This window comes from Megalops cyprinoides, chromosome 23, assembly GCF_013368585.1.
Source record: "Megalops cyprinoides isolate fMegCyp1 chromosome 23, fMegCyp1.pri, whole genome shotgun sequence".
In the NCBI taxonomy this organism is placed as follows: Eukaryota; Metazoa; Chordata; class Actinopteri; order Elopiformes; family Megalopidae; genus Megalops; species Megalops cyprinoides.
In genome coordinates this window covers 9,330,217-9,358,053 of record NC_050605.1, presented here as the reverse complement: position 1 = coordinate 9,358,053, position 27,837 = coordinate 9,330,217, and the positions used below count along the sequence as shown (strand labels likewise).

At 43.4% G+C, this 27,837-nt stretch overlaps 1 long non-coding RNA gene and 1 pseudogene across 1 annotated transcript; one reads left to right on the top strand and one right to left on the bottom strand.

The window, feature by feature from the left end:
• Positions 1–8,755: 8,755 nt before the first annotated feature.
• On the bottom strand, positions 8,756–16,822 carry LOC118770169. Its single transcript, XR_005004547.1, has 3 exons — positions 16,754–16,822; positions 16,532–16,653; positions 8,756–8,899 (listed from the first exon to the last, which is right to left on the bottom strand). It is a non-coding gene; the product is annotated as an uncharacterized LOC118770169 (long non-coding RNA).
• Positions 16,823–22,993: 6,171 nt separating this feature from the next.
• LOC118770676 lies at positions 22,994–26,549 on the top strand (annotated as a pseudogene).
• The last annotated feature ends 1,288 nt before the right edge of the window (positions 26,550–27,837 follow it).

Below are 27,837 nucleotides of genomic sequence, written 5' to 3'. Positions count from 1 at the left end.
AGCCTACAATCCATTTGGGGGCCACTACACCAGCAGCATCCCACACAGGATTCAAACTCATAAGCTCCTAGTTCCCAGTCAGTGGTACATAATCCTCATTTACATTTAGTCATTTAGAAGATGCTCATATCCAGAGCAACTTACAAAAGTGCATAGAACAAGATGAGGCCAGGAGCAGAGACAATCAGTACAACACAGTACGCTGCTTAAGTGTCATGGCAGGTGCAAGAGGGAGATGAGGGAGTGATATGCAGTAGTGAAAGAATATTGAAGAATGTCATGCTGTTTATAGTTTATGCTACATTTGTAGTATGCAAATATTCTATACCTTTGAGCTACATATTGTTTAGATTTTACACTGTTGTTTCCAATATTTCAGGTTATAGTACAGTAAGATGAGAAAAGCCAGACACTGGTTTAATGTGATAAAGTGCTTCACAATGTTGAAAATCTATTCCCCGGGGAGAACTGGGATGTTTTTCACAATTCAGTCACCGATTTACAAACGTATGATGTCAGAGACAGAGGCGATCAAAGCCAATCTAATTTACCACATAGCTCCCTTCTACAAAGCTTCACAACGCTTTGAAATTTAAGAATGTACTGTCAATCCAGTGCTTGTTCCTGACCAACTGTGACTGATCCACACATGTATTTATTTCTTGGCAAAATATCTAAGACACAATTAAAAATAGGAATTAGATTTGAAGGACAACCAACTCAAGTATAGGTCTAACTTGTTCAGATCCGGATATGTTCAACCATAAAAATACATTCATGTGGCAGAATGACTGAAATGAGAAAAACTATATCCATTTGACACCAGTATGTATCCTAATAAGTCTGATATCTGGACAGCACACATGCGTTAGATATCACGTCTACTGAGAGTGGGGCTTCAAGTGAATTTCCCTCTTTTGACAGAGGGAAAGCGGCTAGAAAGCCAAGCCAAGTCAAAACAGTCCCTCATCACACATTGTACGACACTGATATTACAGGGTATTATGGGTAAGGAACAGGACTGACGCTGTAAGTTCAAATCCTAGGCTGTTGTTGTGCACTTGAGCAAAGCACTGAATCTTAGTGCCATTAGTCATCAAATACAAACACCTACACAACCAGCTCCCATGACAAAGGGAATACATCGGCTTTAGATTCCTAACTGAGATACATTTCATGTATCTTTTGCCAAGTGACCCTCTTGCAGAGAAAAATTAGGAGCCACTGTTCCTGTAATTTCTGCTGATTTTTGATGTGGTGCTTTGGGTATGTCTGCTTATGGCTTACTGGGTAAAAGACGGCTCCTGACAGGGGGTTCTTTCAGGAGCTGCATCTGGCCTGGCAAAATGACGCAAGTCCAGAGTGACTCTTATCTCTCCCGGCATACAGCTGGCTCACTGCTATACTTATCCTGGCGAAAACAGTACTTTTCCTTCAGATCAATCACTGAAATGAACCACTATTACCGTGGAGCAAAGTTAAGGCAAGTAAATGACATGTGGTCAAACCTCATCTTGACTGAAGGAACAACTAATTAATATGTAAGAGAACATCCACTTTTAGCTGGGCGTTTATTACAATTTGAATAAAAATTAAACATTCCCCTCAACTGGAAAGCAATCACTGAAAGAGAAACCAAAATCAAATCTGCTTGACAAGACACCAAAACTAGAAGGTTTTTATGTAAAGCAAGAACACAATATAACATACAGCAATTAAATGTAAACCCATGCTCTCCCTTTGCGTTATATGGCAGATATGACAGCTACTGCGAATCAAATTGAATGGGTGAATTCTGAAACACAAGACAGGAAAATCTAATGGAAAAAAAACAGAAGAAAGAATAAATGGGCAAACGGCCAGAGCAGATTTTGAATTAAGGAAAGTTGCACTGAGTCACCTTATAGATCTTTCACGGGCTAAAACTCCGAGCTTGGATGCAGAGGCGGGTGGCCAAGGCTGCGGTCACGGCTGGCTCCAGGTAGAAAACGAGCAGACGCAGGGTCCGTGGGTGGCTGTGACACCTCTTTGGAAACAGCCACCCTGTAATTATCACGACCTTGGGCGTGAGGAGCTGATGCTGGGGAAAGTGCTCGGCTAACCTTTGCCGTTGAATTACTGCGCTCGCTGCTGCTCACTCTGACTACACCAGACTATTCTCTCGTACCACCAGTGCAAGCAAATAATGTATGTATGTATGGAATATGTAAAGGGTGATGTAAATATTTAAATAAATATCTAAAGTGTGTGTGTGTGTGTGTGTGTGTGTGTGTGTGTCCATATGATTGCAACTTGATTTCATTTTTCAGGACAAATGTGTAAGAAATTATGAAATGTAATCACTAAGCAGAAAGTAACTCCACTGAATATGTGAGGCTACATTATTAATGCTTGTTAAGCCCAACCAAACACTATCTCTGTCTTTTTTTTCCATAAAACCCCCTTACATACCACTTCAACTTGAATGATTCACAGATGTGACACACGCAGTCCCAACCTCTCTCAAAGAGCGGCATGCCTGCTACAGTGCTATGGGTGAGTCGTGGTAGAGATTAAGGGGCTACAGAAGTCGCCCTACCATCAAAACAGACAGCAACCGCGCTTGAATAATTAAAAATCACTGCTGACGATACGTGTTGACAAACACACTGAAGGTAGCTGTTTAGATTGAACGCAGCCCCACTGGTCACAAATTACAAAGCGCGTGCTGATTTCGCACTCTCCCAACACCCCCCCATGAGCGGCTATTATTGGTTTGTTTTTCAGTTGTGATCGGCAGCATGGGACAGGGGTTTGGTTTAATAATCAATTTTGGTTGAATAAAAGCAAGGCTGTGCTGCACCTACTTCATTGTAGACTCAAAAAAGCTGTCTCTTTGTATACTCATACACACAGACTACATTCAAAAAAGAGGGATGTTTGGTAACAAAGCCTGATGGGGGGCAAAGTCCATAGGGAGGTGTTGCCGATTACATTTTCACTTGCTCTGGACTTCATTTCCCACTAGCACCTCCAGGAAACTGAATTAATGCACAGATGCTGTGTGACTTTTAACCTGCTAAATTCCCTGATTCCAAGTTCTGTACACTGAGCTACAAGTTGACTTCAAGCGGTCACTGTGCTGAAAGTCAGTCGTGTATCAATACCATTGCCGTCTTACCTGAGGACCATGGTTGTGGTCAAGGACTCAAAATCTACATATAGTATATGCTATGCTGTAGTATACAGTCCTCACATCCGCAGAGTGTTGGTGAACTTCGTTAAAATGTCCCCTGGTCACATTGTTGAAAGGTCACATGCCATCACTGTGTCTTAGTGAAACTCTGTGCCCTGGCCACCTTGCATAAAGCATGCATGGAGTGTGTGTGTGCAGCAGATGAGTTTCAGAAATTCAAGGTGGGCAGCGAGGGGACCTCTGAATACTGACTGCCTAACTCCTCAAATTGCATGTGTGTCATTAGGGCTGGCTTCAAAATGTGTGCCTCTGTGATAAGCTCTCTCGGAGGGAAGCGTAGTCAAGGCAGGGGAGGCCAGGAGAAGGGTCACATCAAAGGGAATTGCAGTGGCCTCCTGGGGAGGGGGGTGGTGGTGGATGGTGGTGGATGGGGGTGGGGGGGTCACACTTGGATTTGAGAGAAGGGGGCAAGCTTTGAACGCAATCCATCCTCTATTGGGCCCAGTCAGCCAATGTGATTGGTCTTTTACAAAGGAACCAGTGAGGCTGACAGGGCAAGGAGGAAACACTATAAATCAATGAATCTCAGGGATGTACAAGCACAATGCAAATTAGTGCTTTTAGCAGCTACGCCTTTTGTGTAACCACAGACGGAATGAGTTATATTGTGGGTACTGTCATCAGGCATATGCTCGGCTGACTCCATTTGAGGGTTAAGACAGAAGGATTCTAACCTCTCTCTGAGAAAGATTTCCCTCCACCCAACACACAGACAGACAGACACACACACACACACACACACACACACAACACACACACACACAGAAAATCCCAGAAGGACACCAAAGCGGCATTTAAATGGGAAAAGATGTAGCAGGCAACTGCAAATTAACAGGAAATTTACCGCTGGGGAATCCCTTCATCCATGCTTTGAAAAACGTACATTTACATATCTATTCCGCATGTTACAGACTACACTTCTAATGAAGCGTTTCAAGCTGCTATAAAAAGCTCTGCTGTTCGGCTAATGTACAGAGGGGAGAGTGCACAGGCAGCTGTAGCGAATGGCCGGGGGGGTTTAGGTCATCTGTGAATCACAGCTCATAATCTGTAGTTTTCTCTCTCTGACACATGTAGGCCAAAGTAAACACTGTCACTAAACAGAGAAGAGCTACAGCTACGGCTGCTGAAATATTTACACTCTTTACAGAACTGTTTCTTGGCTGCTGAGACTTTCTGAGACCGACACCATCTCTGCGGTTTTACAGTCTAAAAGCTGACTATGTTCATTACACAATGTAGCATTCAAGTGCTAAAGCCCGGGAGCTCTGAGCTGAATATGACTTTCCCTTCAGTCCTTGCGTGAACCAACGCAAAAGAGGAAGTGACATCACAGTCTATCTATAGCCCATACACGGCATTCAAAAGCATTTTAAAGGTAGCTACTGTTTTATTGAGGAGTTGTCAGGAGCTCAAAATACAAACACTTCTGATAGGTAATGTATTCCTATTCAGGTGTTGGTCTCTCTTTTGTTGGCTTAATTTTACAGGCAACCAATCAAACTGACTTCTCAAAATTACAGGATGCTTAAAAGATTCATTAAGAACAACACTTGGACACAGCAATACAATGGACAATAAATCTTTAACATTTTTACATTATTTTCAAAATACATGCCTTGTCTGTCCAAGTGTATTTTAAAATAATGCCATATTGAATTCAATAACTTTCTTAGGTTGTGATCTAACTATATGGTCTACATAGACAGTGATCTTAGTATGTAGTCTAGAACCCCACCTCTAACAGTAATAAAAGTCATAAAGCATAAGTTTGATCATTTAAAAAACAAGCTCGTTAAGCAAAGTGGAACCCAGGTATTAATGCTTCTGAACAAGCTAGCAGTAAAGCAGTAAAATTACTTGTTGGTACGATATGGTAGCTTCGTCCTTACAGGTTGCCACTGCATGGTGTATTTATAAATATCAATGGGCATGATCTCATCTCATGATCTCATTTCAACCGTGATGGCTGTTGGGGGATGCGCTAATGTCTTCACAAGCTCACTGTGAAGAATTCAGCACTGACTTCCAAGATTTTACACGGCCTTATTTTTGGCTGTGGAGGGAGGCGAATGGGTCGGGGTGGAGGCATCACCCAGTGCTTCATCAGAGACATGGATGATCACATTGCGCCAGCCGTAATGCTATAGTGCTGTATTCACCTTGAGTAGAGTCTGCCTTACTTCCCAGCAGGGGATGTCTGCTTCAGACCAAAGGAGGTCATAGATTTGGAATCTAATGAGACAAAGTGACAGAGTCAGTGCTTAGTTTCACTAATTAAGCCTTGTAATTCATGCAAGCGAGCATTAAAGGGCAATGAAGGAGTAAAACAAGAATCTGAAGACACCGCTGCTACTCAGGAGAGTAGTTCGCCTACTATCAAGCTGTATTCTCCCAGTGCACTCTCATGCCATGGCAAAACTGAAAATACATTGGCCTCTGTCAACAGAGAGATAATTGGACCTATCAGGACAAGGGAGCTGTGTCCTCTATTATCCCGTTTCTGAGAGCCAGTGTTTGACAGAACTGTCCTGTGGTGCTGAATCAATGATGCATCCTGGGAGAATGAGAAAACTCCCCTGGATCAGACATAACCTTTAAAAGGTATCGATCAAGACGTACTGCCAGAGCCATCACGGATGCTCTACAAGCAGGGAGGCAACTTATGTCCCAGCCTTCTCAATTCAAGAAAAAAAGGGAGAAGGATAGAATCAAAGCCATGATGAGAACTGAGGGAATACTGAGAAAAAGACGAAGAGGGTGAAATAATACTGAGAGGTGTTATCGGGATGAAGACCAGTAGTTTACTACACAGTGTCTATTATGTGCATGTAAAATTAATGTAAAATGATGAGCTTCAAATTAAAATCAATTTTCCAGGAAAAAAAACCACTACGGATTCAAAATTCACATTGAAATTGAGGAATAAAATGTTTAGCTGGACACACTAGCTCTAGCATAGAGAATAAAGAGGGGGAATTATTGCTGGCTTCTTCCTCTTTCAGTGTCTGCCCCCGGGCTGTTTCACTACTGCAGCTGAGTGCCTGATATGAGCCCAGCTCTTTGGAGGGAAGTGGCGGGGTCATATGACATGGTACAGCCACCTCCCCCCCCCCATACACACACACACACACACACACCCTCATATAAACACTCTAGCTCGCTCTCTCTCTCTCTCTCTCTCTCTCTCTCTCTCTCTCTCTCTGTCTCTCACTCCTCACTTCCTGTCTGTGCCCTGAAAATCAGGAGGGCAGAATGCAGAATGCAGGAGTTTTTGGTGCCAGACTGGTGTGTTAGGGACTCCACCACCCCTCTGGCTAAAGCAGAATGCCCTGTCACCCTCAGTCAGGGGGTCTTGGCAAGAGAGGGATTCCCAGACAAACTCCATTCAGGATGGGATATCCCATATGCAGTGAGATGGGTGAGATTACTGCAGACTATGGCGCAGAGACTGAGTGGAATCATAGCTGAAGTATAATGACCAGTATGACAAAAAAATATATAAAAATGCACTGGTAGGAGGTGTACACTACCATAGATGATTGGCCAATGCTGGAAAGCCACAACAACCACTCTCCCCTCTCATACTTCCAGCACTTGATTTAAATAAAACTGCAGGATGAGAAAAAAAAGCTGCCTGCAGGGTCACAGGAAAAGACAAGCCATCTTGTAGAGATAGGGGGCCCGGGGCGACCTAAAGACCACTGCTTTGACAGGCTTCCTCCAGAGCCCTCCCCCCACAGCAGACGTGCGTCAACAGTGCACACGCCTACCTGCTGCTTAGCAGTCAAATTACAACGCTCCCGCTTGTGAAGGCGCGCGTCCATACATCTCCGCCGCAATCTCCGCGTTACCAGCTGTGACTGTGTGAACAGGCTGGGAGGGGGGGGGAGGGGGGTCAGCTACCAGTTGATGCCTCTCAGATGTCCCCAGTGAAGATCTGATGTTCAAATGACACTGAGAAGAACTGGTAGTAATCGCTCCGTGGAAGGACCCTGCTTTTCTCTCCAGAAAAAATTAGCATTCGGCCTTACCAACAGGTAACAGAATGAGAAAAGATGTGTTAAACACGAAAGCTTGAGCACTGCAAGCCCCCCTGTATAAGGGCATCTTCTCAGCAATTACACCATGTAATTGGGGTGTTACACATTTAATTAGAACAGAAGAGGATTAGATTCATCCATCTTTTTTTGTTACTTGTCCAAGCGTACTGACGGCACAATAGTGCTCAGCTAATACGAACAGCACAGAAATCAAGAGAAGCGTGTCTTCCTCATAGATACCTGCCTGCTATTATCACGGCCCAATACGGAGCTTCAGAATCAATCAGTGTAGCAGAAATATCACTTGGGCTAATTAACACTGTCAAGTTAATTCATGGAATCATTTGTGTGTGAATAACGCCGACAGAGGGGTTCCAGATGGTGAAATGACATCTTATTTACAAGGATTTGGTAACATTAGGATGTCATCAACACATTGGCATGACACAGCGGAAACCCACACATCCTTTCTCATTGGGTTTCCTGTACATAAAAATGTCTGGTTATGCTGAAAGTCATTTGCTCTAATAATATGATAATATTATGACTTATAGAAGAAAGAGGGGTGCACTCCAAGAAAAAAAAAAGAATATTATATTAAGAAATCATTTTATTTGGCATGCTCTGAAAGATTTTTGGGACAAGCGCCAGCAAATAGGTCTCCTTTATTTCGACAGCACTCCTTCACAAGCGCACTCTTGTCGCAGCCAAATCGGCTTACCTCTGCGACTAGTTGTTTGAATTGCAATTGTGTAATTGCACTTTTTTCACACTCTGACACTTGTGGATATGAACATGCTGTATGAATACAAAAGCATTACAATAAAAGGCAGCCAAAGAAACACTCACTTGGGCATGTAAACACTCACAAACACACACACACAAACACACACAGCAAAACAGCACTAAGACACTGCAATGGATGGTCCCTCACACCTCAAAGATCAAATCATCACCTCAAAGATGAAATCAGCAAGGCATTCCTAAAAAGATGGGGAAGGACTGAGTGTATGTTGAACTTGTTATTCAGTTTGCCTTGTTTTAATATCTTTCGTGGTTTGGTATCATTCAGCTTTGACCCAACTGCACGAACACAGAACCAGTTAGGTAATACAGTGTCAGTCTTTTGAACTCCATTGCTGGATAGCCTATAGGATCAAAATAAATAATCTCAGTGCAATCAATAAGGCCCTATGCCTAAAGAACTGCTAAAGAAAAAGTCCCCTGACCTTCTGATCACTGGCTCACGAGCCACGGAACACGTACAGCTCACCGAACCAGCACCAACATCCATTTGTGCCCAACTTCGAATCAGCATAGACCGGGGGGGGGGTTGGGGCTTGTGTGGTGGCGGGGGGAGCCTACCTGCGGCAGAGCGGAGCTGAGCTGCCTCTGCAGTGAGTCGCGGTCGTAGATGACGTCCTCTAGGTGCTGCTGGGCCAGGCCCAGGCTCTCCTGCGTCTCGCGCAGGGTGTCGAGCAGCCGGTCGCGCTCGTCCAGCATGTTGACCATCAGCTGCTCGAAGTGCGAGTCCGGGTCCGAGGCGCTGCTCTGGGAGCCGCGCTGGCTCAGCGCCGTGTCCTCGCTGATGGTGGGCATCACCTCGCACATCATCTCCCCCCTGGGTCGGAGCAAAGGCACAGACAGCGCCGAGGGTCAAAGGTCAAACAGGATCTAGGTTTTAAAATCAAAGTAATTGTCTGTATTTCTGTAAAACAAGCAAAGTTTATGGACAACAGCCTTTGGACAACTTCAGGGTCAGAACTCTTAGCTCACAGAATCTCTACTTAGTGTATTCGGATGAGAGTATTCAAGCTGCTCTGGCTACTGTGTAAAAGCATTCAAAAAAACCCAGAGATAGTGCTTAGTTGGCCATGTCATGTCAATGGCTTTCACAAGGCTGATTTAAAGGGTTTCGTAAATTTAGCCAGCTTTGGTACCTTTTAAGGTGTCACAGAGATTTAGCAGAATACCACCTTGGTGAGCTTACTTGTTCCTTAAAATACTGTCCACAAAACATCTTATCCACACATAAAACTCATTCACACATGGGCCAAAGCAAGAGTGAAGTTCAGAAAATGGCTGTGACTGAGAATCGCTGCAAAGCAACTGCTGGTTTGCTCAGGTCCACTCAAAACTGTGGCCAAACTTGAGTAAGGACTCACCTCTCGGGTCTGGAAAAAAAAAGAAAAACAAAACAAAACAAAATAAAAACTGTTTCCGGCCAGCCCCTCAGGAGGTAATGTGACATGATTTAGACCGAGGTGTAGCTTCTCCTGGCAAGGGCAGCGGGCAACAGTGACTGACTCACTTGGGACTTGAAGTCACACACCCCTCCCTGCACTAAGTCTCAGAGGCTGGACACTCTGCTCTGGATTTCATGCTTGTGCTGTTTTGTGGGTCAGCCTGTGTCTTCTATTCGACTTTTTACGCAATCAAGAGGATCCCATAATGCACTTCTGAGACCTGTCTGCAGTAGGGAAAGGGCTGAAATTTGCTGACCTTTTGGGAGTCGTTAAATGCCCTTATCCTCATTGGTACCTATGCCAATGTCATGGCATTTTTGCCTTGTTGACTTGACTTCTATGGAGTAGACATCGTGAGAAATAAAATGGCTTTTAACCCATTAACGTACTGATGTTGGATTCTGAAATGCTGCCAAAATAATACATAGCATAAAATAGTTTAATTTTCATTTTACATGTTCATGTACATGTAAATGTAACTTAAAATGAATTTCACCTGTTCTGTAAAACCAAAAATATATATATTTGACAATCAGCCCTCTGGAAAAAGTCTGATGTACCATGCAAAGTCACCATCGATGACCCTCTACAAGGCCAGGTCATAAAGACTGGTGCATCCAATCAGGCACTCTCCCTGGGTTTTACATTCTAACAGAGAAAGGCCAGATGCCCTTTAAGGCATCAAACTATCACACGATAGAAGGACGTGTGGTTTTTGAGTTGGATTATGAAAACAAGCAAACCAAATCATACGTCAGCATATAACTGCTGAGTAGCTGATCTGTCTCACAGCGATTGCTCTAGCAGGAGGTGCCACTCTTGCCATGGTGGGCCGCCACTGCTTCTCCGCTGTCTCTTTCCAGCCACAGACTCTATGGCCACACTAGGGCACTCCCTTTCATAGAGATGGTCAATTCCAATTCCCACTTCCCCCAGAGCTTTAACATTCTAAGCAACACTGTAATAACACTGTCATAAAAAAATGAGGGAATACATGAAATAATACAATAAAGCCAAGGTTTATGATTTCCTCATGAAAAGAAGGCAGGAGGATAGAAAAACACATTTGGGCTGGGCACAGCAGTAGCAGAAGATCTGAACAGTCAACATCAAAATGACTCAAACACCCTCATGCATGGGTAATATTTCTGAAAGCCGGGCACATGCACAAAAGCTCAAGGGATCTCTGAGGGTGATGTCTGAAATTCATTTCTGTGCATTTCCTATGTGTACAAGTAAATAAAAGAACACCGAGTCCCAGGGCCTCCAAAGCAAAAGCTTTGAAACCAAAATGCTGGATCCTTAAATTTCTCTCTGTTTAAAACAATTTCTTCGATGCCTTAAACAAATCAGATCTCCCAGAGCGGCAGTACTTGTTATCCTCGTGAGGTCGCTTCTTTTCAGTAAGTATGGTGTAGTGGGTAGAGACTTGTATCATTATCAACAATTTTCAGGTTTGAGACCTAGGTTAGGCACAGCTGCTGTATGCTTGTACGCAAGGTACACAGACTTGCCTCAGTGAATACCCCACCACATAATTGTATACTGTTTAAAATATAATCTAAACTGCCTCAGATAAAGATATCAGCTAACCAAATAAATAATATTATGTCACACACACTGTTGCTTCTATTATGTACCAGGCTGGCATTAATGTTTAAATTTGTGTGAGAGCTTTGCACGGCTGTTGCCGGCTAATGGACTCCCTCATGGCCACTTAAAAGAATGGAGCACATACAACAGAGACAAATACTGCAGTCAGTTGATGCCTGAGACAAAGAATATGGCTGATGGAAACAGCTGCCTTACCTGGGTACTCGCTGTTAGCGATATATATTTTTGTTGTTGGACATGGGACACGGCAAACAGACAACATGCTGTATGATACCATCTTCTGACCTCCAGAGGAAACAGTATGGTATTTTGTACCAACGTTTCAAGACACATCTTTAACAAACTTCTTTACCGTGGTCAAATGATAAAAATAAATGAACAGGGCAGTCCGTTCATTAGCCCGCGACCACGACGAAAGCTTGATGTGTAATCAATAAAAAAAATAAACCCAACAGCCCACACAGGAATTCCCCTTGTCTGCTAACGAGCACATGCCCAACAGACTGCCGCTCAGCAGCCACATATATTAGAATGTAATCACACATGTAAATTTGATATGAGCGGCAAAAAATACTGCAAGATCGCCTGTCGCATCATTGTGAAAAAAAAGAGAGTGAGAACAGAGAAATGTTACAATTAAATGGCCAATGATCATAATTGCAGGCTATAACATTTTAGAGGATACCCTGTGCAATCAAATCCAACAATCAGCAATAAAGTTAGCTGCTAAAACAGATAAAGTAGCCGAATGTGTGAGTGTGTCTGCGGACATGCCCCTTTTCTGTCATGCATTTCATTGTGGTCACACTTTCCTCCCCACCTCCCCAAGCTTTTCTGTCTTCGAAGATTTTTGCTTTATCCCTTTCCCATACCCCAGTAATTATTTCTACCCAATCACCAGCCCTGTGTCCCATAGCAGAAAGGGAGAGGCGTCTCAAAGATAATGACCTCCTGGGGATGATGCTACCAGAAATAGCATCGTTCCAAAAGAGACTCACACCTCACAGCTGGCCACAGCCCCAACCACATCAATTAACTCTGACCAGGCCAAGTCAAATCACGCCACCGCGCATAACACAATGGCAATTTCTGCATGTTCAGTCCCCGTCTCTCCACCAGTGTTGTGCAGAGATCTGGAGAAATGGTCCTGGATCTGTCAGGGTGCTTCCTCTCAAATGCTCACAACATCACACAGTACCTGTGATGCATTCCAAACTGCAGACAGCTGTACAGATATAACTGACCTGAAGGCTTGATTGGTGGATCAACTGCAGCATGCAGCAAGTGCAAGTTCTCCTTATGGGTGAGGGAACACAGCACGTTCTGAAGACAATACAGTAAAACTGTCACATACACACCTTAAATGTAAACGATTGACTTCGGCTCAGCACTTGTAACAATCCTCTGCTGAATAATGGAAATGCAGTTTCAAGACTCAGACATGTGGTCCATTTTCATACTCACCTACTTAGGAGCAAATTAATGAAGACTAATACACTCGTCTGTGACAGAATTATTTTGCACTGTATTCTTCTTGTTGCACTTGTATTCTTCTTCTTGAGACCTACCTGTTTTTCATTCAAGCAAGACTGTGACATCCCAAACCTGTGTAATCTCAGACTTGAGTCATTTAAGGTTAACTATAGTGCACTTTGTCCCTAACTTGTGAAGAATTTCAGCAACCATTAGGCCTACATTTATTTTGATCCTTGCAGTTCTTAGCTCAATTCAGTGACTCCCTAACTCACAGTGTTGTATAAGGAGACAAATAAGAAGGGCTTTCTTTTCATGAAATGTTAATAGGCAAAATGCATTAAGATTAGATTGAATCTGGGCCTTAATTTTTCACTATACAACTCTTAACAAAAGGAACTAGTACAGCCGGTATTTCGTCAGCCAATTTATGGGGTTGGTGGGGCATGCCCGATACATAAAAACCTAAAGACTTAGGCCCCTTTTTGGGGTTTCCTACAGAAATAACCACAAAAACATACAACAGCAATTCACTTCAAATGTTATTTTGTAGGTCTACCAATAAAAGCAAAATTCAAATGGGTTACAAAACCACAGGCCACAGACAAAGTTCTTAAAAAAAATGTTTACACAAATGAATGTGCAAGGAGATAGAGAAACGTTGGCCATGATCACGATTTCCAACAAGTCCATTCATAAAAGTGCACATTCCAACTGCACAAGACATCGATCACCCACTTGGAAGGGATTCAATTCATTATTTAAAGATGAGTGGATGGCGTCATGCACAACTGACTGTGACGGGGTGAGAGCTTTTTTTATCAGCTTTGTAAAGGAGGTCTTTTACGAGGCTTCGCACAGACCACTGTGTTTTGGCAACAGCAAGTCTGCAAACTTGTCTCATATGCTTAATATCTGAGGTCAATCTCCATGACAGGAGCAGTTCCATAGGAACATGAAGCTCTGTACACTACAGTATGGAACAGAGGTCATGCAGTGTAGTATTGTGAATAAAATCTCCAGCCCATTGGTAAAGATCAGAGGTGTCTACTCCAGGAGGGTCACAGTTCCATGAGTTTTCCAAATCCCTTTAGATGACATATCTCAAAAAGTCAGGCAGTGATTAAACTAGAGCAACTGAAGTGAGAGATTGAACCAAGTGCTTATGGGTGGACAAGGATCAACCTAGACCGTGATCCCACATCACCAGTACAATTCTGCACAGTGATGCAGCTAATCAGGTGGTCCTGCAGAGACATTACTTAATTAATGTTTTGCATGGCTACCCAGTGAAAACCCCTGGAATGGTAGGTATAGTAATAATATAGGAATTGAATTTGACAATGGAAAGTGTTATTTACCGTGTGAAGGACGAGCAGGTAAGAAGATGAAGGTCAGATATCGCCCAAGGCTAACATCTTCAAAGAGTAACTTACAGTATTTGGCAGGGTGATTATTTGCTTGACACTAAGGGCACACAAGTACAAGATGTACAAATCTGCAGGAAATAATACACGTATTATTGACTGCTTGATCCTTTTATCAAATCATACTATACATGTATCCTTTGGATACAGGCAAGTCATTATAGTCTATTACTGGGTAAGATGAAGAGACCACCATTCATTTGCACTCTGCTGCCTGAGTGGAACAGATCCACAGAATGGTATGACACAGCAATCTTGCTGCATAATAACTGGGTTAAAAGCCACAGTATACTCACTGTGGCAGATTCCCATTCATATTCTATGAGAGTACCTAGTGGTTCTTTGCTGTGTTACCAACACGTCATGTCTCATCCAAGCACCAGTGTGGCGAAATGGTTAAGGAACTGGCCTTATAACCAGGAGACTGTGGGGTCTGTTCCACGTGTGACACTTCTGTTACACCCCTAAATACGCTACTTGACCTGAACTGCTTCAGGATAATGTGGATACAGTAGGATAATCTAGGATAATGTGTGAAACATAAGACATGTACAGTAAGTCACGTTGGTTAACAAGATCTAGTAAGCTAAAATATTATGATTATTATTAATAAACAAGAGAAGAAACAAAAGGCACCTATCCCCCACACCAGTATATTTAACCCTGAACATATTTATATAGATCATATATCACCTGATGTTTTAGGAGCCAGTGTTAAAATTGGAGTTCACCTTCCACCAAATAACCACAGAGCCCTGAAAATCCACAGCAACACTGCTCACTCGAAATGGCTAGGGGTAAGCAGCATCTCATCACCTCATTCTCCACCGTTCCTCGTTTGAGAATCGCAAGGCGCCCTAATTGACGGGTACCGATTTCGCTCTTTTGTTGAGAGCTTATTCTTCAGAGTGCTTCAGATTGTTATCTGTTATACCAAACGTTCCCTGCAGCTGTAATGTCTAACAAGCAGTGTGAGATGAAAAGAGATAGGGTGTTCAAACCGTTTTCATTGTTTGATGTTTGCGTCAAAAAGAACACTCCAAGAAGCCTCCCGTGCCTTTGTGCCGTTTCTATAAGGTCGTGAGGCGACACCAACCTAGAAATTAGCACACACTTATGCTGTTGTTGGCAACATATAAGGCTATATAATGACCTATTACTCTTTATAAAACAGACCTACAAGTCCAGTAACAGATATTTAGGGTTTATGTTCCAGAATGCACCTGTATTTCCAAATGCTCGCCAAGTCAGGTAAGGGGTTCAGGTAAGAAAACTGATCCCCTTTTTTTACGGAACAGACTCCCTGTGGCGTCTGGGCCAGGGTGGGTGTGGAACTGTGGGAACTGTGGGGGGTCATTTTTTTTAGGAGAGGGTGGGGGTTCATTAGATTGGGGTTCATCATGGCAATGTCTGGGGTATGAGAAGGGGGGATCTGAAAGCAGATGCAGTGGCAACATTGCCCTCACATCACCTTCCTGGCCATATAAACTAAGCAAGCAAGGTCACACACGCCATCAGTTAATGAAGATGTAATGAACCAGAGATAAAGGAAGGACGAAGGCCATTACAACCAGCCCATTTCTGATCTGTGGTGAGCCAGCAGAGTCAACTTGATAATATTAGATGCAAACCCTTTTAAACAATGTTTCCAATACATCATCTTTACACATGTACAACACACATATTGCCCGCGTGTACACACACACACACATTATATATATATGAAAGAGAGAGAGAAATGGATAGCTACATTGACTAAGCATATTCCCCCTACCCATGCACATGATCTGCAGCCTGGAAAGTCATCTCTGTATAGACTGCCTCTGTATCAATGAAACAGCATGAGAATCATTTCCAGTAAATTTTCTCTAAAAGCTGATATTGGTGCAGTACACTATCAGCAATACACAGACACTGATTAATATGATTGCTGGTGTGTTGTATTGTACAGTCAATCTGTGTGTTCAATATTCTCACACGTGTGAGCTGAAACATACTATTATACGTGTACATGGACTGTCAGGATTAGGAGGTGCACTTCTCATTTCATAAAGATATTTCTGATTACAGGGCACTTTCCCACGATGCATCCTTACTATCTCTTATCTTTTTTACTGAGTGCCATCTTCTCTCCGCTATCAGGAGAAAAGCCTTGGCTATTGTCTAGTGTGCATTACATCATACTTCTCCCACCCCTTTAACTCCGTCTCTTTCAATTTAACTCAAAGTAGTACATTTGCGTCTTTTGCATTACCCTGCCACATATGACAGTAAATAAGGCAATGAAAATGACAGGGTTATTCATTCACGTTGACCTTTGTAAACCGGCACCTCGCGCATCTGTGAGAAGTTTCCTTTGCCACTGTGTCGAGTGATCTGTGCACCTCACCTTGCAGGCTGGTGCGCTGTAACAGGTCGTGATTGTCACACGCGTTGGGTTAGGAACAGCAACATTTTCGTCGACTTTTGCCCTCACTGTGTGGCGATACTTACGGTTTACTCCCGTTTCCGCCGCTTCAAAAGATCAATGACAACCGCAGTCTCCCGCGAGCTAATGGGAACACACAACTGCCCACTTCAGGACCATTTGCATCCAATCCTACGAGGAAGCCTCCCTTGAAAACAGCAACGATGAGAAATATGCGATTTCGAGCATGCACACCGCAGTAAAATCCACAGCCGGCATTTTCGCTAACTTAAAATGGCCTAGATTACCGGTGACATTTCGTTGTCCAAAAATACCCATTGGTAAAAAAAAATGGCATGGCATGTTACAATTTCTGCTTTGGGAGCAGAGCCCGGTAAAGACCATTGTTAGCGCTGAAGGAGGGGAGGCGAATCTTAAAGTTGCAGCTGTACAATTCAAAATTGTACAACTGCAACAATTTTAAAAGCATGAAGCTAAGCCAATTGCTCCGGTGCAGTATATTGAGAAAATGATACCATTTTGTGCATTATACGTATTGTATCGTTACAACGTCAAAGTATTAGCTTGCAAACGGTATTGCTACACCATTATTTATGTTACATTTTTTACTTGCTGGAAACGAATTTTGTTTTGAGTGAAACTACTATCGTCATCAGCATCCAATTGACACTTGCGGTGTTGATAACTATTTAAGATTACATTAAAATCTCGTTTAAACATTACGTTATCAGAATGTTTTATTTTGAATTTAAATTATTACGCGTTGTAGAAATGCATATGTAGGCTTGTGCCACCAGGACCGAGCATTCACTGAATTCTTTTCCGAAGGGTCTCGTCTATAGTGTTCTCCCCCGTCGCTCCAGTGGTTTCCGCCGGGCTTTAAATACATTCTGAAGTAATCGAGTGTGCTCTCGCATGTACGTTCACATCTCCCCCAGACGTTTGCCTTAACTATAGGGCAACACCGTCTCCTATCCTGTAAAATATTTGCTCTGTAGAAAAGAGCTCTTATGGAGAACATTCCGTTTCCATTACATCGGAGCACGTGTTCATCAGTAGCGTCAGCTGTTGATCAATTGTACTGTCAGAATCGTCGTGGCACAAGACAAGGACGCTGGAGATGGAGGCCAAAGGGGTCCAGTGCAACGTACCTTGGGACAAAAGCCAGAAGGCGATTTTTATCTCCTTTGTTTCATTCGTAGATGTCAACATTCGTACATGCAATGATTTAAAGTGCCGCCCGTCAAGCATCAAATAAGCAAGAAGATGCGGCTGTTGTCACTGATATGACAAATGTTAAAATTGGCTAGTTTGTATGTGTGAATAGTACCGTTTGCATGGCCACGGATAGAGGCTGAGTGCCCCTTTTTCGTCACAGCTGCTTCAAATGTGTAGGGCAGTAATTGCGTGTGTGTGCAGCCTAGGAGCTCCATTGCTGTGAGTGGATTTATTGTTGGGGTTCTGTCAAATTAAATGAATGAGCTTGATGGTCATAATGTTAAACTATGAAATAAACAGGCCATTAGCAGGAAGTAGCTAATAAAATGCTTTCATTTATTAAAGTTTTATTTAAACATTTGTTATCTTAAATTTGTTTAAAAGAATAACCAGATAGATTTTTTTTAATAACATAGTTATGAAATTGTGATTTCAAAATATTCTCCTCAGTTATGATACATATCCATGTCTCTATATGACAAGGATAGAACTCTTGTTTACAGACAGTGCCAGCATTTGGTGCAATAAATGCCCCCCACTCCTCCCCCAATGCCTTAGCTTTTCAAAGCCTGCTTTCCCCTCCATTGCAAGCTATGCTGTCATGGACCTAAAACATGTAAAGACACAAATTGACCATAAAACACCATGATGACACTGTGCGTTCATCAAATTAACAATCCTGTTCAATCAAAGTGCTGCAGGGATGGTTATTAATAAAAATGCATTGGTTTTTAGTGATCAACTGTTGATCACTAAATATTGGCCTTCTCTATTCACCTGTGACCACAGTATGAATAAATGAATGACTCAATCCAGAAATGTCATCCCTGTTATGAAAATTCTGATGCATTCACAGCTCCTTCAGAAAGAAGATAAAATGCCATCTCTCCCTTGATGATAGAAGATCACCTTTTACATCTTCATCATCCTCGTCATCATCATGTTATCCATGCCCTTCCTTTCACAGTGCCCCAACACACACACACACACACACACACACACACACACACACATTCCAGATCCTTCATTACTAATACATCGACTTGGTTCACTAGACTCAAGGGATATTTATACAATCTAGGTCTCCATTATTGGCGTCTCTGTGACCTGCATGTGATCTGATTTGTGATTATGCTCGCTCGGGGCACTTAGTTACGCCCCGTTAATCTCTGTGCGTCTTTATGGCTCCCTGCAAAGTGTCATAGCCATAGCCGTTCCCTCAGTGCGGCCTCCCTCGTCAAAGTATCTGTTGCTCTGCCAAGTCACCTGCTAAAGGAACGCTCTCCCTGAGTCGCGGCTGAAGCGGCGATTTCTTGCAGCTGAGGCCCATGGGATTGGGGGTGGGGGGTGAAGGGGGAGGCATTAACGAGAGACAGGCAGTGAGATCTCTCTTCAGGCATTATGCAATTTTATATCCCTTCATCTTCTCAATCTGAGATCTGTAAATCGTTAAGGAAAAAGCACATTTGCAATTACAATAGTACTTCAATTAGTGCCTACTCATTTCCTCAAACAATACTCAATAATAAACAATAATAGTGTTTGCATAAATGAACAAATAGCACTGAGCAAATACTTCCTCATTACACCTGCCTTGGAAATACATCATACGCTAATGCAAAACATAAAGTACACTGTAAACAATGCAGCTGAAATAAGTGGTCATTAATTTTGTGGCATAATGAAGCCAATATTTTATACTACAACATGTAGTGTTGGCACATTTCTCTGCTGCTACAGATATTTGTATTAAGTCACATGGTTATTCCTGCCAGAAACAGGATTACAATTGGTCCTGGGATTGAATTGACTGACAAATTAGAATGTTATTTTACATAGTTGCTTGTACACCTTGACAAATGTGTTAAGTTCTTTGTGGCATGACACTAAAGACAATAGCATCATTCCAAAATCATCCTTCCATGAAAATCTGTTGACCAAGTGCTGAAGGTAAGTATCTTTTGGTTTGTTATATTTTTATATGGATAGAAATAAAACAAAAGTTCACACTTTGTGAAGGAGCTGTAATCACACACACTGTAATCACACACTTGAAAGTCAGTTTATTGAACCTGTCTTGTCAGTTTGTGGCACTTTTATTCATGTGTTGTTGTGTTGACCAATACAAAGCACAATCAACACAGGGAAATCAGAAGCTAACATGCTGACACAGAGCTCCTGAGGGTACATTTTACCTCTGTTATTTATTCCCAGGGCTGCTTTGACATTGCTTGGGTATTATGGATGCATGTGGGGTCTGGATACCATTTTTTCAGCGCGGTGGTTTCTGGACTGTGGGTCCTGAGAGGACCTGAGATGGGTGTTGAAATGCCTTTAAAACAATTATATTCACCCCCCTCCACAGACAGTCACACGGACCAGACGAACCCTGCATGTATAGCAATGACCGGAAGAACCCTGACCAATGAAAGCACACCCTACCCCGCCCCGCCGGGGCCAGTGATGCGATGTGTAGTTTACGACGGAATCCATGCTGCAACTTGAAATAGACTGGAACAGATGAGAATGCTGACTGTGTAATTTGCTGACCCTCCCTCAGGGTTTTTTTGCAAGTGTAGCTAGGTAACAGACAGTGGGGCATGGTGTCTTATAAAGGCTCATTTCACACTCTGCAGGGATTTTGGGTCACATACAATGACCAAGCCTGGCAGGAGAGTGAGAGTGATTTCATATGTGTCATGGGAGGACCGTCAGGGTTGGGCTTGATAAAACACACTCTGTAACATTTTTGCCATTTGGCCTCCCTAGTCATACATTACCATGATCATCCTTCATTCTCTTCTACAAACTGCAGCATATTCACAATGCTAGCAAAACCCTGTTGCTGTAATATTGGTTATGATGTTACTATATGGCAGCTCTATTTACAACTCTTACCCCCCCCCCCCCCCCAATAGGCATGCACTGTGTATTCCATAGTGTTCCCTGAAAGAAATCTAACAGTAAACATTTTTTTACCTGTTACTCCAGTCTCCATTTCATACCTATTAAGTTATTACATAAACCATGTCTGGTTGGAACCTGCGTGAGCTGAGGTATTACATGAGTGAGACTTCATATTCAGGCAGAGCTCAATATCTCGGTAGAGAGTCTGGCAGCAGGTCATAAATGTATATTAGGTTAAGACAGGTTTACGCACATGTGGTCTTGACACTGGAACAAGCCCAGTGTAAATACGGTGTCAAGTGATAAGGCTCTCTCGCAGAGCCTAGTGGTGTTTTATGCCCATAGCTTTGGTCTTAGATAACGATACCCAGCTGAACTGTGGTGAATGGAGAAATCACAGACCATAAAACACTCAGCACACATATTCTTATCTGTTATCAGATGTACAGACTCAACTAATCTGTTGACTTAGCAAGCTGTATTTTTTTGTACGTCGGAACGTGTTGGAACAAAATGCTAACACTGCAAATTATAAGGCTTTTAATACATAGCCCCTCAAGCATGTAAAAATAAAGATTACTATTACTTCTTCAGCAGTAAAGATATAGTTGAACTGTTCAGCCAGAGATCTTTTTTTCTGGGTTCTTTTTACAAGAACAAATGATTCAGGACAATCTTATCCTATTCTAACCCTAACCGCAGCCATAATGTAAAAAAAACTGACCTAGGGCAGAGCTTGGGAGGACAGAATCTGTGTCCTGTGGCTGATCCAGAGTGTGCTGTCCATGGTGCTGACGTGGGGTTCAGCCAGCGTCAGTTACCTGCTGATGCCTCCTGGAAGAATACGGGTTCAATGAGTATTACATGCTGCAAACAGTTAAATAAATATAAATAAGGGAAATGACCGTTTCTCAAGCTGAGATTATATGACAGCTTTCTAAATAGTGAAAATCAGGAAGATGATGTGGGAGAGAGACAATGGCAGGGAGACTATTACATCAGATGCCATCTCTTTCATTTTCAAGACAAGAAAACTGAGCCTCTGTACAACCTGATGAGAACTGAGACGAACTGGCACCAAGACAGAGACAGGCAGGGAATATAAAGGGCTGGGGCTGACGAGGAGATGGGATGCAGGTGGGCAGGCAGGCAGATGGAGGCGATCAGGTAATCAGGTGGGCGGGGACAGGGTGGAGACAGGGGCAGGGCCAGAAAACATGGACACTGTAAACAAAAGCACATGGACGACACTGACAGACAGGGAGAAACACCAAAACAACAGCTAGGGGGCTGAAGTACTGACAGAAGATGCCATTTGCTCCATGGCACTCTGTCTATATGAGCTTCCTGATTCTCTGAAGCTCATCAGCCTCAATTGTGTCTTCAGAAATCAAAACTTAAAACACACACACTGATCCCTCTGATTTTATGTAACCTGTTTATTGCTGCTACCTCTCCGCTGCTCCTGCTGTTACATCACCTTCCTGTGTTGCTGTGATGGCTCTTGGGTACCTCCTCTGTCCGTGTTTATTGTATAACTTCACTGCTGCCATTCCTCATTGTCATTATATGCTGCTGCACTCCTGTCAATCACTCCCCCCTCCCACTGCTGCTACTATGTATCACCAGTCTATACAGTTTTTATGACCTAGGCTGATACTATGCGTTTGCTGCCCACATGATTGCTTCTGTGTGCCTGCTCCATGTGCTTTTATTGCATTGCTGTGATGGTTTGATCTCTCCATGCTGCACTGCACTGCTGTCCTGTACTCTTTTTACAGGATGTGCCTGTAACCGCTGTGCACCTGCTCCTACTACCTGCTCGCCTCATTCGTTTGTTTTTTTTTTTTGTTTGTTTGCTTTTATGCTCTTTGTGTTACTTGGAAGGCACCTTGGGATGTCTCTGTATATGCAAATTGCTCCACAGTGAAAATGTATTGCTGTTATTGAAAGGTATAATAAGAGCCAGAGGAACTAATTGGTTGCAGAATTCGGAGACTGGGAATTCAACAATTTTATTTGTTAAAGAGAGCCCCCCCCCCCCCCAATCTGAATTATCAACATATGAACATTCCTGCGCTGTTAAATTTTGATCATTTTCTGATATGTCATCCACAAAACTTCAAATGAATTCCTTCAGTTAGAGAGAATAATTAAATCATAATTGTGCAGCACAGGTGCCCTTCATCATGTGCCACAATGCATGGTAAATAATGGTGAGCAAGGGAGATTTCGCACTGAGCATGTATGTCCGTCTCCTAACCAATAGCGATTTTTCCATGTTGTGACATAAAACGTGACATAAAACAGACACACATGGCATGGCTTTGAGACCTAAGCTGCTATTCAATATAGCCACAGCGCACTTTGTTCTCAGCATGTAACAATGAAGTAGGTTCCAAATGTCTGAGTCCAAAAGACTCACAGCTGGTCCTAACACACTTTCTTGCCGGAAGCAGAATGATGGGGAGACGTCACCCACTGATGAAGGTGTGTGTCACGTGCATGTGTCATGTCATAACATGTTGCTTTCTTAAACCAAGCATGGATTTTGACGCGTTTTTCTGAGTTGGTGGCTTTACTATGCCGTGGCTTAAGGATGAGTTATTGGACACTGTGTTGGGGAGTGCTACCATTGAGGATATCACCGCTGAACAGACTGTTAGCCATCCCCATTCATCACTGCTTCGTACATCATTACATACCCCCTCTCTACCATTGGACATGCAAAGTGGTGTAGTCATAGACAGAAAATGCTAATTTACAATTTATTCTTAAAACATTGATGATCTGTAGAATAGACAGCAGAGGGATCATACATCTTAAAGCCAAGTGACACTGAGTACACACATACGAAGTGAGCATGTTTACATTTGATTGATGATTTACACATTTTCATATTCTTATTCTCTCTAGAATAGGCACAAAACATGCATTTTGCTTTGGAAAGGTGTGTGAATTCACCTGATGCATTTTTTTAGACAAACATCAAGTGCAAAAAAAATGGATTTGTCAAGCTTGACACTTCTCAGCTGCGGAAACAACTAGCTAAAGATTCAGGGGCACTCACTTGAAAGCCTCTGAAGTGCTCCGCCGCTCATTTCTGAAGCATCTGACAAAGGTGTGAATACATTACCTTGACAAATGAGGTTAACAAACACAAATCAGAACACAGGGACAGCAACCTGTGCAAAGATGCAGCTGCCAGACTCTGCTGACTTTATTATTTTAACCAACCCATATCTTTAGTTTCTCTGTCTGAGGGACAATGCTGTGTACCGGGACTTGTTTGATGTCATGATAACAGAGATTGACTTTCACTGATGGGGGATATTTCAGTCTGCGGTGGGCGCAGACACATTATAAGCGACTCAACCCCAATAAATTTTTTTTATCTCATTCCTGGGCGTGACATTGTTGGACCTTTTTATGGGGTCTAAAGCACATTTCCTGCCTTTCTGACAGCAGGAACCGCAAACTCCATAAACAGGGAGTACAGCGAGCTGGTAGATTTGAGGTCATTAATAAAGTGATGTATTTCTCCGAGTTCATGGGGATGGTATGGCCAGGAATGGCTGAGTACTGCATAATGGGTGTTACGTTGAAAGACACTGAATTATTCATTCAAAGCTGAACATTCAAACAGCTCAATGTGTTTAGGTTCATTGCTTTACACTACTGCACATTGCAGGATAGAATCAAGACTATTAATACACATCTCTCCTTCGTGGTATTTTCTTTGGGGGTCTCATTGCCGAGAGGCAGCATAATGAATATTTCACCTTGTTGCGTCCTTTTGGGCATGCTTTTTTCGCTGCAATAATTGGCCAGCCTGTCAAAGCATCCATGACTCCTTGCGGCTGCTGCTCTGTATTCAGTCTGTGTTGCAAAGTCATTTTTGTGATACTTGCTCTGAATGGTTTACTGGCCTTCACACATGGAAATGTTTGCAGTGTGAGGGGAGTGCTTTATGAACTGAAAGTGTAAAAGCAGCTGAAATGAACAGGCAAAGGGGGGGAAAAAAGCGTCTCCATCTTCCACTGCCCAGGGGTAGGTGTGTTTGTAGACGTGGCACTCCAGAGATTAAACTGTTTTACTTTTGAAGAACGTTTGTGAATGAACACCTTTGAAGGAGACTGAGTTGAGGAGTGAACTACTTCAGGGATGCCAGCCCAAACTAAGCCCAGTCTGAACATGTAACCTCTGCTCAGAGCTAAAAATGTTAAAAGCCAGAGATGGCCAGACCTCTGAATGGTTGCCACATGCATATTCAGCCATAGCATAATCTACAGAACAAACACAACTGCATAGAATTAATGTGTAATATAACAATAATATAAATTGAAAGATTGGTCACATACTTATTTTTATTTTAAACCAGCAAAGTCCAGGTCTCTGGTGTTGAGGAAAGGCAAAGTGTCAGATTGGTTCCGCTTCACACTTGGAGGTACCTGCATTCCATCAGTCACAGAAAAACCTGTGAAGAGCCTTGGGAAATATTTTGACTCCACCCTGAGAGACACCACTGCCATTTCAACGGCAATTAAAGAGCTAGAAGGGTGGTTGACAGCCGTGGACAAATCAGGTTTGCCAGGAAAGTTTAAGGCCTGGATATACCAGCATGGCATCCTGCCTAGGGTCCTCTGGCCACTGCTGGTGTATGAGTTCCCATTGTCAACCGTGGAAGGGATGGAGAGAAAGATCAGCAGCCATCTCCAAAGATGGAAGGGGGAGCTTGCCAAGGAGCTTAAGTAGTATTGCCCTTTATGGCCACAGGAACAAGCTGAGTGTCCCCTTCAAAAGCCTGAGTTCGTGGTGACTCGTGCTAGGGAGGTGCTGCTATTCAGGGAGTCAAGTGACCCGAAAATCTCGAAGGCATTGATCAAAGTGAGAACCGGAAGGAAGTGGAGCGCCGAACATGCAGTGGACCAAGCGGAAGCGCGACTAAGGCACAGAGTGGTGGTGGGGCCCGTGGCAACAGGCCGTGCTGGGCTAGGCATGATACCAACTCCTAACTACGCCAAAGCCAAGGGCAAAGAAAGGTGAGACCTGGTCCAGCAAGAAGTAAGAGCTACAGTCGAGGAGCTGCGCATGAGCAAGTCTGTGGGCCTGCGGCAACAAGGGGCCTGGACTAGATGGGAAGAGGTGATGGACCGTAAGATCTCTTGGTCAGAACTATGGAAGGCAGAGTCCTCCCGTGTGAAATTCCTCATTCAGTCTGTCTATGACGTTTTGCCCAGCCCAGCTAACCTCTTCTGCTGGGGCAGGGTGGAATCACCATCATGCCCCCTGTGCCCAGGAAAAGGGAGCTTGGAACACATCCTCAGCAGTTGTCCAAAAGCGCTCGCGGAGGGACGCTATAGGTGGTGTCATGACCAGGTACTCAGGGTAATCGCTGAATACATCTGTAGCACCATTGACCAGGTCAAACGGCTTCAACCAGCAAGACGTGTAATCACGTTTATTCGAGCAGGTGACCCTCCCATTCCTCGACCCAAAGTCCAAGCAGGCCTCCTAAGTACAGCTCAGGACTGGCAGATGAGGGTGGATCTTGGGAAGCAACTTAAATTCCCCGAGTACATCATGGAGATGTCGTTGAGACCAGACATCGTCCTGAGCTCAGGAACAACAAAGCAAGTAGTCTTGCTGGAACTCATGGTTCCATGGGAGGAGAGGATGGAGGAGGCCAGTGAGAGAAAGAGGGGGAAATACGCTGAGCTCGTGGAGGAATGCCACAAGAGGAGGTGGCAAGCACGGTGTATGCCCATAGAAGTGGGAGGGAGGGGCTTTGCAGGGATATCTCTGTGTAAGGTCTACTCTCTCCTGGGTATAACTGGTGCCTGCAGAAATAAAGCCATCAGGAGAGCCTCAGAAGCCGCGGAGAAGGCCTCAAGGTGACTGTGGATCATGAGGGACAAGCCGTGGTCTAACGCTACTTGGACACAGGCTGGGAGCTGATCACTCCCAGTCGGGTCACCTGGCAGAGGGGGTCTGAAGTTGAAAGACCCGAAACCCCCGAGGACGCCAGGTACTTCACTGATGATGTGTCCAAGTGCATCAGTAGATGTATGTAAACACCATTTGGAAAACTCAAACTTGACTAAATTCATGGACTTAGCCACAAACAATGTAGGTGTGTGTTTTTGTACTTATTCTCAAATATTATGCACTGTGCATGTAGAGTTTCATGGTTCCAGTAAGATCAATGTATATATGCATGGTATAATGCACGTTCTCACTTCCAGCAAATATGAAGGTGGTTTCTAACTTCATATTTATTAATATTTGTAATCACATTTATGACGGAATCTCCAGAGATACAAAACTAGGATGCCTTTCCACGACTAAGAGGGAGTTGCTGCTTACAAAGGCAACTGTGTATATCATCAACATCCTGAGGTGTGGTCTTGTTCTTGGCCCTAGTCCTGTGCTTGTACGTATTGGGACACATTTAATCAGTGAAAGCTCTTGTCCTGTCACTGTCAGGCAATCTATCAGAGAGAAGGAGAGAGGGAGGCCTTGCTGCTGTGTGGGAATCTGAGTTCAGGTCAGGTTCACCCTGTGGGACCCCCCCCCCCCAAAATCTGCATCATCATCTGCTCTGCCCATCGTGGCACAAAGCCGCTGGAGGAGAGAATGACCCGTCTCTGACCTGGGAGGCTGGGACACTGTGACACACTTCCACACTGCCACACTTGTGGTTCTCTGGTAGAGTGTGGCAGCTTCTTATAATCCAATCCATCCAATCTTGAAGCAGAAAAGCGCGTTGGCATTTGTTTGTATTCGGGAGGTCTTTCTTTACTGTGTATTTGTATATATGAGAATTTTGTAAAAGCGGGTTTTGTATCACCAAAAGTACTGCTTGCACTATAAGCACTGAAGACTCCTTCACATCTGGTCAGATAGACCTCTGAAACATCTACACACATCATCTGGGCTTGAGAGCAACTTTCATCAGAGACAAAAGCCAAGACCCCAGCACCTGACAGAATAGAACTATTTGACTGGCATGTTTAAAAGACAGGCTGCAAAGACCTGTGTTTCCATTACAAACAGCTCAGACCTCACAGCCCTTCCCCTACCACCGTCAGTACCAATGAATGAAAATTTTACATACTTATGTCAATGGATAGGAATGTGATATATCTGATCTGAAGAGCTCATTGGGGGAAAACGTTCATTTTCACTCACCTTTTTCACACGTTTTCACTTTCAGTTCTAGTGTGTTGCTTCCCTGCACCTATGG